This window comes from Pantherophis guttatus, chromosome 7 (genome assembly GCF_059756535.1).
Source record: "Pantherophis guttatus breed Tessera chromosome 7, ASM5975653v1, whole genome shotgun sequence".
Lineage (NCBI taxonomy): Eukaryota > Metazoa > Chordata > Lepidosauria > Squamata > Colubridae > Pantherophis > Pantherophis guttatus.
This window is the reverse complement of record NC_142069.1, coordinates 90,258,090-90,271,040: the sequence shown is the minus strand read 5'-3', so window position 1 is coordinate 90,271,040 and position 12,951 is coordinate 90,258,090. Positions and strand designations below refer to the sequence as shown.

At 45.5% G+C, this 12,951-nt stretch overlaps 1 long non-coding RNA gene across 1 annotated transcript; it reads left to right on the top strand.

Annotated features, from left to right (window-relative positions):
- The first annotated feature begins 531 nt into the window (after nucleotides 1-531).
- Nucleotides 532-11,218, top strand: LOC132712647 (uncharacterized). Its single transcript, XR_009623308.2, has 3 exons — nucleotides 532-691; nucleotides 4,767-5,020; nucleotides 10,401-11,218. It is a non-coding gene; the product is annotated as an uncharacterized LOC132712647 (long non-coding RNA).
- Nucleotides 11,219-12,951: the final 1,733 nt, after the last annotated feature.

The window sequence follows — 12,951 nt, the reverse complement described above, 5'->3', positions numbered from 1 at the left end:
GGGGGAAGGAAGTGAGAGTGGAATGGAAGTCCCTGATTAATTTCTGAGGCTGGTTGAAATTTTTGTAATTTCATCCATAATAATAATAATTTCTGAGGGTATTTTATTATTAGTGACAGTGCCTTAAAACAAAAACACCGCATTATTCTCTATTTTTATGCTGGGGCTCGTAAGCTGCTTAGAGTCAAATGTCTGATGTGACATAGAAGGCCCTTTTAGGAAATAAAAAGATTGCTATAATTCTCCTGGAAAAAAAATTACTCTTCCCATACATGATGTGTTTTCTGAGGCCAGAATATCGGTACGCAATATTTATTCTTTTGTGAAAAACACTTTTTTCCCTCAGCAGTCTTGATGGAAAAAACCTCTCTAAATATAGGTGACCAAAGGGCAGATACACAGTCCAATACTAAAAAGCTTATTAACCTCTTGTCAAAGATTGACAAGAGCCAAAATAAAAGGTCTTTTTTTGGCGGGAGCTCACATTACCGACTCCTTTCCTGAGAAAATATCTAATTTCTGTTTTTCCCCCCCTGCCGTTTGATTGAAAAGGCAGCATGGCGTCGGCGGCCTGTAAAATATTTAAATGGCATTTTTGGGCGAAGTTAATTTAAACTTAAAGCGGCATTTTCAAATGTGATGTACCGAATATGATTCTTCGACGTGGTAAACCACTCGGTTAAAAAAAAAGGTAAGTCTTGAAATGGGAACGAAGGAATATATTGTAAACAAAAGTACGAAAAACGAGGAAATCTATTGGTAGAATTCACCGCGCAGGATAGGATGCAGTTCACTATTTATATATTAAATGAATTTATATGACCATATGCAACTATTTGCATCACTAAAGATATACTCTGAGAACGTCTAGGGAGGGTTCCTTCCTTCCTTCCTTCCTTCCTTCCTTCCTTCCTTCCTTCCTTCCTTCCTTCCTTCCTTCCTCCCTCCCTCCCTCCCTCCCTCCCCTATTCCTTCCTTCCTTCCTCCCTCCCTCCCCTATTCCTTCCTTCCTTGCTCCATCCCTCCCCTACTCCTCCCTCCTTCCCTTCCTTCCTTCCTTCCTTCCTCCCTCCCTATTCCTTCCTTCCTTCCTCCCTCCCTCCCCTATTCCTTCCTTCCTTCCTCCCTCCCTCCCCTATTCCTTCCTTCTTTACTCCCTCCCTCCCCTACTCCTCCCTCCTTCCCTTCCTTCCCTCCTTCCTCCCTATTCCTTCCTTCCTCCCTCCCTCCCTATTCCTTCCTTCCTTCCTCCCTCCCTCCCCTATTCCTTCCTTCTTTACTCCCTCCCTCCCCTACTCCTCCCTCCTTCCCTTCCTTCCTCCCTCCCTCCCTCCCCCCTTCCTTCCTTCCTTCCTTCCTTCCTTCCTTCCTTCCTTCCTTCCCTCCCTCCCTCCCTCCCTCCCTTCCCACTCCCTTTTTCTCCTCCACTGACAGGACATAAAATGGGGGACATATATGAACAATAGATAGCATTCCCTCAGATAAATGTCCATGGAGATTCTCCGTCACTCAGGTCATAGTTGTCCCAAAGATGATTTTTCTTTCAAGAGGCAACTGCACTTTCTTGATTTTTCTTTGAAGACATTTCACTTCTCATCCAAGAAGTTTCTTCGGCTCCGACTGGATGGTTCTTGGATGAGAAGCGAAACGTTTTCAGAAAAAAACGTTGCTCTTAAAAAGCACCTTCGGGATTCCCTCAGATACAATAGCATTCCTTTCTTCAGGAGCAAAGACATCCTATCTCCTGAATCAGGGAGAACGAGACATATACTCTATTTGGCTAATGTCAAGAAGCGAGAAAGACATGCGGAGTTTCTTCTGAGCAACTTCCTTCGTTGTTCCTCACCTCTAGACAGGAATCTTGCCAAGCTAAAGCAGATTATTTGCATCATTAAAGATGGACTCGAAAAAATGTCTAGGGAGGAGTCATCTTAATCAGCGGTGGGATTCAGCCAGTTCGGACTGGTTCAGGCAAACCAGATGCTAATTTTACATCTGGTTCGCCAAATCCTGCCCCTCCCCTGGGTGGCCACCCTGCCCCTCCCCTCCCAGGTGTCTCCACATGGCCTGTTTTGGATGCCAGGTAAGTGCAGGGCCTCCGCGGAGGCTCTGGGTGGGTGAAAAAGGGGCTTTCTGGAAGTTCCGGAAGTCTGGAAATGGGCCTGTTTCCAGCCTCTGGAGGGTCTCCGGAGACTGGGGGAGGCCGTTTTTGCCCTCCTGGAGGCTCGAGGAAAGCCTCTGGAGCCTGGGGAGGGCAAAAATGCCTCCTCACTGTGGTGCAGGAGGCTGAGTAGGCCACACCCACCCAGCAACTGGGCAGAGAACCAGTTGCTAAAATTTTTAAATCCCACCCCTGATTTTAACTCTCCTCTTCCCAATAAAACTATCTAAACTTCGCTGTTGTTCTGTCCCCGTCCCACACATGCACCCCCATGGACGGCCCGGAGTTAATAAGCCACACGACAAAATATTTGAAGATAAAGCTGGCAGCAACCCAGTGGCTAGCTGCCAATTCAACTTTACTCACACAAAACAAAGATTAGACTGCAAGCATTGCGATAAAGCAGGCAGAGTTTCAACAATACAAGGATTAGTCCAAATGCAGTCTGACAAGGCAGGCAGAAGTCCAGTAACGCAGAGATCATGGATTATTTCTAGTTTTTGCTCATCACAAGCTGAACCGGCCACCACACCCACATTTATACCCTGTGGGGTGTGGTCCAGTGACTCAGCTAATCTCTGCACGCCTTCCCCTCTGCTGCGCACGCTTCTCCCTGCACCTCTGCCGAGGGTCCAGCCAGCACTTATCTTCTTCATCGCTGTCCACCTGTGGCTGCGGGGATGTGCTTGGCTCTGAGCCTATCGTTTGGCCTTCGGTGTCCTCCGGAGGCATTGCCAGAGAGGAGGGTCCTGGAGAGGGAGGCCTTGCCAACTCCTCTTCCTCACTCTCAGAGTCTGCATCTGTCGATAGCCCAGACTCAGGCAATGGAGACACAACAGCCGTCTCTTGCTCCTCTGGAATAGCAGCCCTCCCTTTGGGAATCCAGACTCCATTCCACCACAGTGAGATCACATGGATGGCTTTGGCTGAGCTCAAAAACTCAGAAAACCAGCCTCGTTTAGCAGTATAGTCCTCGCTTAACAACTGGATTCCCCTCAAGGCTACTTATGACCTGGTTCCAGAGTGACAACGGCAGCACACTCGTCTTGTGGAAGTGTGATCACCGTTCGGGCACTTAGCAACCGGCTTACCCTTACGATCAGTTGCAGAATTCTGCAATCCATGTGACCACGATTTAATGACAGTTTTACTCCGCTTAACGACCACTGCAAAATAAATCAATAAAATTGTGTCTATCACACGGGGCCCTCAACTTAGGACCGTCATGACTTACAACAGAAATCCCAGGGTTCTTTACAGTCCTAAGTCGAGGACTACCTGTAGATGGTTAGTTTCTGGAAATTCTAGGCGTGTCGATCAGTCTGGGAAGCTGCAAAAATATCCCCCCCCCCAAAAAGACAACGTCAATTCCCAGGGCTCCAGATTGACTTGAAGGCAGCCTCATATTTTATGCATGCTCTTTGTGCCTAGCAACATGGATTTTTTAAAAAAAGTTGGTGCGGTCTTGCTGGTGTAGCTTTTATTAACCGAGCAGAGGGGTGCATCCCGGGGCTGCTAGCTTGTGACTAATCTATACCATGCATAAAATATGCATCAGGCAGCAGCTTCTCTGGAAAGCTTTAACCTGATGGAAAAGCTGGGAGGTCTCCGTGCGAAGAGAAACATCTTCCCCTCGGCCAGCTGGTTGCATAAAAATCCAGCATTGTTCTGCAGAGGGACTTCCAAGCTCTCAGATGCATGACTGCTTTTCTTTCTTTCTTTCTTTCTTTCTTTCTTTCTTTCTTTCTTTCTTTCTTTCTTTCTTTCTTTCTTTCTTCCTTCCTACCTTCCTTCCTTCCTTCCTTCCTTCCTTCCTTCCTATATCTATCTCTCATCTCTCTCTCATCTCTCTCTCCCCTCCCTCCCTCCCTCCCTCCCTCCTATCTATCTATCTATCTATCTATCTATCTATCTATCTATCTATCTATCTATCTATCTATCATCTTCTCTCTTTCTCTCTCTCTATCATATATCTCCCTCCCTCCCTCCCTCCCTCCCTCCCATCTATCTATCTATCTATCTATCTATCTATCTATCTATCTATCTATCTATCTATCTTCTCTCTGTTTCTCTCTCTATCATATATCTCCCTCCCTCCCTCCCTCCCTCCTATCTATCTATCTATCTATCTATCTATCTATCTATCTATCTATCATCTATCTATCTTCTCTCTGTCTCTGTCTCTCTCTCTATCATATATCTCCCTCCCTCCTATCTATCTATCTATCTATCTATCTATCTATCTATCTATCTATCTATCATCTATCTATCTTCTCTCTGTCTCTCTCTCTATCATATATCTCCCTCCCTCCTATCTATCTATCTATCTATCTATCTATCTATCTATCTATCTATCTATCATCTATCTATCTTCTCTCTGTCTCTCTCTCTATCATATATCTCCCTCCCTCCTATCTATCTATCTATCTATCTATCTATCTATCTATCTATCTATCTATCTATCTATCTATCTATCTATCTATCTATCTATCTATCTGCCTTCCTATCTATCTAACACCTGCCTTCCTATTGGGAACTGGGATTCTTGTTTCTTTTGTTTCTTTTGTTTCTTCCTTGGTTCCTGATGTTTTATTTTCCTACCTAGGGGGAATGTAGGCTTGCCTTGAACTGACATGGATTAGGAGTCTGGCGTGCCACACAACAGCTGTATTTTCCTCAGTGGTTCTATTGTTTTCTTAAGAATATTATATCCGGTCGAGCCATCCAAATTCATGCCAAACATCTTCCCACCGAGCACTTCGGAATCACCGAAGCCCAAAAGATTTCTCATTTTCAGTGGGAAGAGAAGAACCGTTACTGAACCGGCTTAAGAACTTGGCAGAAAGATTCTACCATGGCGTAAGATTAATATATATGATAATTTTTATAAGCCTTTATCTCCTGATTCCTTCTTTGTTTAGAGGGGAGGAAATCCTGAATATCTTTCATTTTGGAACAAAAAGCAGGGCGTTAAAGTCGTTTAAGCTAAGAAAAATATGATATATATTCACATTAGAACCCATCGCAGCTCTATCTTAAGAGGGGAAAACTCCGCAGGTAGTCCTCGACTTACAACGGTTCATTTAGTGACTGTTTGAAGTTATAACGGCACTGAAAGAAGTGACCTATGACCATTTCTCACACTTATGACCGTGGTCACATGATCAAAATTGGCAACTGACTCATATTTATGATGGCTGCAGTGTTCCCGGGGTCACGTGATTCCCTTTTGCGACCTTCTGACAGGCAAAGTCCACAGGGAAATCAGATTCACTTAAACAACTGTGTTATGGGTGTGGGCATGCATGCGAATCTCCCCCGCCCCCCCCCTTCCTGGCACGATGGCAAAAAGGTTAGCCATCACTGTCCTACACCATTTCAGACAAATGGTTGTCCAATTCTTCTTAAAAACTTCCAGTGTTGGAGCATTCCCAACTTCTGGAGGCAAGTTGTTCCACTGGTTAATTGTTTTCACTCTCAGGAAATTTCTTCTTAGTTCTAGGTTGTTTCTCTCCTCGATTAATCTCCATCCATTGCTTCTTGTACTGCCCTCAGGTGCTTTGGAAAATAGCTTGACTCCCTCTTCTTTGTGGCAGCCCCTGAGATATTGGAAGACTGCTATCCTGTCATCCCTGGTCCTTCTTTTCATTAAACTAGACATTCTCAATTCCTGCAACCGTTCTTCATATGTTTTAGCCTCCAGTCCCCTAATCCTCCTTGTTGCTCTTCTCTGCACTCTTTCTAGAGTCTCCACATCTTTTTTACATCATTGCGACCAAAACTGAATGCAGTATTTCCAAGTGTGGCCTTATAAAGTGGTATTAACACTTCACGTGATCTTGATTCTATCCCTCTGTTGATGTAGCCTAGAACTGTGTTGGCTTTTTTGGCAGCTGTTGCACATGACTGGCTCACATTTAAATGGTTGTCCACTAGGACTCCAAGATCCCTCTCACTATTAGACCCATAAAGCTGTTGTGCTTAGTACACAAAGAACTGTTTGGCTTCTCGTTGGTTGTCTGCTTTACGGCTTGATCATATTGTCATAAAAACGATTCAGTAGGATGATAGTGTTGCTGCGGTATTCCACATTTCGGTTGCAAAGTTTAAGGACAATTCTTGCAATTAAGAAGTTTGGAGTTTGGGGTGTTTGCTTTCCTGGAATAAATTAAGAATTAATTGTTCCACGCAATCAACGCACTATGGGCTGATCTAAATTGTTGAGAATCAACAGATGGAAAAACCATTGATCTGAGATCCTTGTTAAAAGTGCTCTTGCATTCAGGAAGAAGAATATTTCATACATGACTTTGACGGGGTCAGTACCTTATAGAAAGGGGAAAAGTTTCAAATAGGCTTGTCCAAGTAGCTGATTTGTAGATGTAATTTGCTTCTCACCAGAGCTGGATGCCCTGATGTTAAATCCTTGAACTCGTAAAGAAATTTCCTTTCTGCAGAAGAGAAAATGTTGATTCAACCTTGGCTTCCAGATCACGAGGAAAATATTGCCTAAGCAACCATTCTGAAGGAAACCGGGAGACAGAGAGGTAAAACAAGCGAAACAAGCTTTACTAGAAGTAGAAAATTTCCTAAACACCTCATATATTTGCCTGGGACCAAGAAAAGAATTTCCAAGGCCAAACAACCAAGAGCAAATATTTAAAAGAGAGGAGATTTATAGTTCAAGATCTTCTCAAGAACTTCTGGAGTTTCCACCAAGATATCTGGGGGAAAAGGCCTTGCGTTTAAAGGTCGCTTGATGGTGGGAGATACTTTCAATCTAATCTACCAGATTCAGGGGTGGGCTGCTGAGGGTTCACAGGGGTTTGGGAGGACCTCTAGCTAAGATTCTGTGCAGTTTGGAGAACCCACAAATCCCACTCCTAGCTGGACCCGGCTACCCTCCCCTCCCAGAAGTCCCCACATGGCCCGTTTTGGATGCAGGTAAGTGCAGGACACGCGTGGAGGCTCGGGGAGGGAGAAAAACAGGCCTGCCAGAAGTTTGGGAAGGCTGGAAATGGGCCTTCTGGTTGACTAGGCCATGCCCAACATGGCCACGCCCACCCAACAACCGGGAAGAGAATCCCTTACTAAAATTTTTGAAGGTCATCCCCGACCAGATTCTCTGCAAGGATTGCCTCTGTGACTAATTAAGACAGATGGGGAGAAAGCTAACCATCAAATTATAAGAACACAAGAGAACGGTCAAATGAAGAGACCCGAGCTCATTGGTAGCCTCACACTGCAATGAAAAAGGAGCTACTAAGATTGTTGGACGAGCCGGTGCAAAAACAGCCAGAGAAATGATTGAAGCTTGGGAAACGGGCCCCTTGTCAGTCAACAGGAATGCTGATTTGCCACCAGATTATTAAGTATTTAGGAGGTGAGATCTTGGCAGCACAAGGAAACAACAGCCAATGTCTTAATAACTGCCCATCAACAGCCCAATCAACAATTTAAAAGTCACACAGAACCAGGCACCATATAAATACAACACAGAATAGCCCACATTCTGCTGTTCCTAGCCCTGAGGATGGGCTCTAGCACAAATCCGAAAGCTTGGAAGACAAAATCTCTGGTCCTGCTGACCGCCCCACATTGGATCTGTTTTGGGCTGTTGGCTGTTGGCCCCACCAGCAGGCATTTCAGAGGAGGAGGCGTGGGAGTCGGGGCCAGCATCAAGGCAACCTGAGAGCTCCGAGGGGGAAGAGGGAATGGAGCTGCCAGAGAGAGAGAGAGAGAGAGAGAGAGAGAGAGAGAGAGAGAGAGAGAGAGAGAGAGAGAGAGAGAGAGAGAGAGAGGTGGAGCCTGGGCTGTCTGTCAGCCCTCAGATGGAGAGTCAACAGCCCCCAGGTCTGGAGGTGGCTGATGAGGAAGAGGAGGAACAGCTGGGTCCAGTGCCTGATGCACAGAAGGCAGAGGAGAGGAGAGCAGTGGAAATCTATGGGTCGGTCCTTGGAATGGAAGAGCCACTTCTGCTAGCAAAGCCCCACCCTAGTTCTGAAAGGCAGGGGGCGGAGATGAATAGATGTGGCAGACAATTATTCATCTTCCGGCTGGACTTGTTAGCCTGAGAGAGAAACTTTTAGCCGGGGCTGCCGGCGCTCCTAATAAAGGAATCTTTTGAATTCACTTCAGAGGGTTTGTCGTGTTTGGGGAGCTGGTTCAGAACAGGATCCTGCAACATTATCCTGAACCATGGATATTCATCTTCATACGTGACAAAATCTTGCACCAGCATCGGGACACAACATTGTACCTGTCATCTTGTGGATTTTGACCATCCCATCTCACATATTTTTTTTTTCTGGATTTGTCTGCTCCACTCCCCACCAGTCTTGCAGGCCACGAGAAACACTTCATAAGCCTCCAACTACTTCATAATCTTCCCCTCATCTATGAGGTGAGGCCCAGCGTCCGAGGAAGATGTCGGCAGGAGAATGAATGGGTTCACCCTTCCTTTGTCGCTCTGAGTTTTATTTTCCAGATTTTTTTTTTTTAGCATTTAAAAGACCAACCCAAAATGCTGAGCCAAGCTCTTCCGTGTCTAGCTCGAACGGGAAGCTCAAACAGGAAAGGTCATTTGTCATACTTTCAAGTGAAACTTCTAAAGTGCTATACGAGAAAGTTTTCTCCTCTTCCTATTGATCTGCTCAAAATTAAGGCCATTAGAAATGTACGGGGGTGTGTGTGAAATGTGAAATTTAATTACCTCTGGCGTGACCCAGATCTTTCTGCTGCAGAGGGAAAGGGTGGGATGACTCAGACCTGATTTGCGAGCAGCGGCCTTCTCAGAAACACAGTTTTGTTCCTTGAATAGGTCTCGTGCTGCCGAGCCTGCCTTTCTCGACAAAAAGTGCAGTAGAGAAAGCCAAAAGGTTCCCTCTGGATCGAAAGATCTTGGACTTCATCTTAAAACCAACTCGGTCCCAACAGACATCATACTTTTCCAATGTTTTGCTTCCCATTTCTTATTGGAGGAAAGTCTTATGACCTATAACTTTGGGGAAAAGTGCAGAGAAGAGCAACTAAAAGGATTAAAGGCCTGGAGACTAAAATGAACAAAGAGTGGTTGCAGGATTTGGGTATGGCCAGTCTAGAGAAAAGAAGGACTGGGGGGATGTGATAGCAATATTTCAGTACTATTCACAACTATTCCTCTTGAACAGTTAAAGGAAACTAAGGGTTGTTTGTTCTCTTTGTGTGTGTGTGTGTGTGTGTGTGTGAGAGAGAGAGAGAGAGAGAGAGACAAGAGAGAGAGAGAAAGAGAGAGGCAAGGAGGGAGGGAGAGGGAGAGAAAAGGAGGAAAAGGGAGGGAGAGAGGGAGAAGAGGGAAGGAGGAAGAGAAGGGGAGGGAGAGGAATGAAGGGAGGAGGAGAGGGACAGAGGAGGAGAGGGAGGGGAGGTGAGGGAGAGAGAGAGGGATGGATAGAAAAGGAGGAAAAGGGAGAGGGAGGGGGAGAAGAAGAGGGAGAGGAGAAAGAGTGAGGGAGGGAAGGAGAGAGAGGGGGAAGGGAGAGTGAGAAAGAGAAAGGGAGGGAGAGGAATGAAGGGAGGAGGAGAGGGACATGGGAGAGGGAGGAAGAGGGATAGAGGGAGGAAGGGGAGAGAAAAGGAGGAAAAGGGAGGGGAAGAAGAAGAGGGAGAGGAGAAAGAGTGAGGGAGGAAGGGAGAGAGAGGGAGAAAGGAAAGAAAAAGGGAAGGAAAAGAATGAAGGGAGGAGGAGAGGAACAGAGGAGGAGAGGGAGGGGGAGGGGAGAGGGAGGGAGTGGGAGAGAAAAGGAGGAAAAGAGAGGGAGAGGGGGAGAAGAAGAGGGAGAGGAGAAAGAGTGAGGGAGGAGAGAGAGAGGGGGAGGGAGAGGGAGAAAAGAGAGAAAGGGATGGAGAGGAATGAAGAGAGGAAGAGAGGGACAGGGGGAGAGGGAGGAAGAGGGAGAGAGGGAGGGAGGGGAGAGAAAAGGAGGAAAAGAGAGGGAGGGGGAGAAGAAGAGGGAGAGGAGAAAGAGGGAGGGAGGGATAGAGAGGGAAGGGAGAGGGAGAAAGAAAAAGGGAGGGAAAGGAATGAAGGGAGGAGGAAAGGGACAGAGTGAGAGAGTGAGAGAGAGAGAGAGGGGGGATGGGAGGGAGAGAGGGGGGCAAGGAGGTAGGGAGAGGGAGTGAAAAAGAGGGAGAAAGCGAGAGGGAGGGGAGAGAGAGAAAGAATCTTCCTCTTCAAACTTCTGTCATCCTCAAACTCTAGCATTTCTACCACGGAAATCCGCCTCAAGTCCTCCACCCCAAAGGCAGCCCATCCATGCCAGCTGCTTCATCCTTCTTGGTGAGAAAATGTTCCTTTGCCTTGGGAGATCCAATCTTGGAGGCCTCCAGACTACAATTACCGTATCAGCTCACTATCTCCTGCAACAGCTCAGGTCGCACGAAGGATGCCGCCTCTCTAGTCCCGCGTGACAAACTCCCCGTATTCGCACATCACCCAGGAAGCGTCTAAGAAGATGACAACGCAAGTCCAAAAGATTTCTTCCTGGATGGTAAGGAATGAGAACTCCGAAGGGAAAGCAACAGATATACGAGCCTTCTAAAGAAGTTGATTTAATCAGGCTTCAGAGACGGCCGTTGATAGATATAACAAAACAGAAAACCTTGGCCTTTTACGGAATAAAATGTCAATACTTCACTGCCAGTGCGAATAAAAAATAACCCTGCGGTATTATCGACGTTCAAATCTAGGAATGTGAAACACTCTGTTAATGAGGTCCTTATCCTTGTTGTGTTTTTCACATTTTTAATAGGTTTCGTGCAAAAAGTAACTTTTTCACGAAAAGTCAAGCACTTGTATTTTTCGAAGTCACCAGGGATCTAAGTTGAGGGAGACTTAATTTTTATCTGGTACAAGTAGTCCTCGACTTACGGCAGTTCACTTAGTGACCGTTCAAAGTTATAACGGCACTGGAAAAAGTGATTTACAACCATTTTTCACACTTACGATGTTGCAACGTCCCCAGGGTCCCATGATCAGAATCAAGACGCTTGGCAACTGACTCATACTTCTGACGGGGGGGTGGGGGGTGACACGTGATCTCCTTTTGCGACCTGGCGAGCAAAGTCAATGGGATCCACTTAACAACCGTGTTACTAACGTAGTAACTGCTGTGATTCACTTTGCAACTGTGGCAAGAAAGGTCGTAAAATGGGGGCAACATTCAGTTAACGACTGTCTCACCTAGCGACCAAAATTTGGGACTCAGTTGTGGTCGTAAGTTGAGGACTACCTGTAATTCTGGGAGAATTAGCAGGGGCCAGAAGGAGAAACTAGAAATAGCCGATTTTAACACGGATTGATAGACTGAAAAGCAATGGAAGATTGATGATACAGGCAGCGTTCACGTTGGACCAACAGTTATGTGGTTGACTAATGGGGTTGGACTAGAAGACCTCCGAGGTCCCCGTTGTATTCTGATTGGTTGATTGCTCCATAATCCTAAATTGCAAAAGAATATCCTTCTTTTGTGAGCTCCCTTTGAACTTGTGGGTGGGGTGCTTCAGGATGCGGCTTTGCCCTCGCGAAGTTAGGTGTGAGATGCTCACCAGATTTTAAATGAAAGGATAAAACGTGTCTTTTTTCATCAAAAGAGAATATTAGGTTGAAAAATCAACGTTTGTGCCTCCAACCTTTGTCGTAAAGGGGCGTTTTCACCACCATCTAGCTCTTAATAGAGACAGAAAGATGCAGGAACAGAACTGGAGGTCAAACCAATAAGAAGAAGGGCTCTGGAAATCTTGCCTCTCCATTAACCATGAAAAATAACAGTTTTATTTCAGGGAGAAAGGTGAGAAAGAAACCAAGCAAAAAAAAAAAAAAAAAAGAACGAGCTGGAACAAGCCAGGAGAGGTAATTGTTCTATCTCCATGATGTTTCACAGTGAACTTGATTTTCCTCCTTTTAATACTTCGTTTAATGGAAAAAGATGATTTGAAACTCTAAAGACACATGTCGTCCAGATATTCTTTACTACGTGGCTTCTTGTGATGGAAGCGGTTATTGTTTTTTTAAAAAAAAATATATCTCCTATGAAAAGACTCCCTTTTCCTAACCAATATTCTTTTCTGGAATTATGGGATGGCCATGATACTGTATTATTCATGTAGTAATGTAAACTAATGTAGACACGGTGGCTCAGTTTGGGGCTTCTTTTCTGAAGCTCTGTTTGGAGGCTTCTTTTCTGAAGCTCTGTTTGGAGGCTGAAGCTCTGTTTGGAGGCTGAAGCTCTGTTTGGAGGCTGAAGCTCTGTTTGGAGGCTTTTTTGCTGAAGTTCTGTTTGGAGGCTTTTTTTCTGAAGCTCTGTTTGGAGACTTCTTTTCTGAAGCTTTGTTTGGCTGAAGCTCTGTTTGGAGGCTGAAGCTCTGTTTGGAGGCTTCTTTTCTGAAGCTCTGTTTGGAGGCTTTTTTCCTGAAGCTCTGTTTGGAGACTTCTTTTCTGAAGCTCTGTTTGGAGGCTGAAGCTCTGTTTGGAGGCTTTTTTGCTGAAGTTCTGTTTGGAGGCTTTTTTCTGAAGCTCTGTTTGGAGACTTTTTTCTGAAGCTCTGTTTGGAGGCTTTTTTCTGAAGCTCTGTTTGGAGGCTGAAGCTCTGTTTGGAGGCTTTTTTTCTGAAGTTCTGTTTGGAGGCTTTTTTTCTGAAGCTCTGTTTGGAGGCTGAAGCTCTGTTTGGGGGCTTCTTTTCTGAAGCTCTGTTTGGAGGCTTTTTTCTGAAGCTCTGTTTGGAGACTTCTTTTCTGAAGCTCTGTTTGGAGGC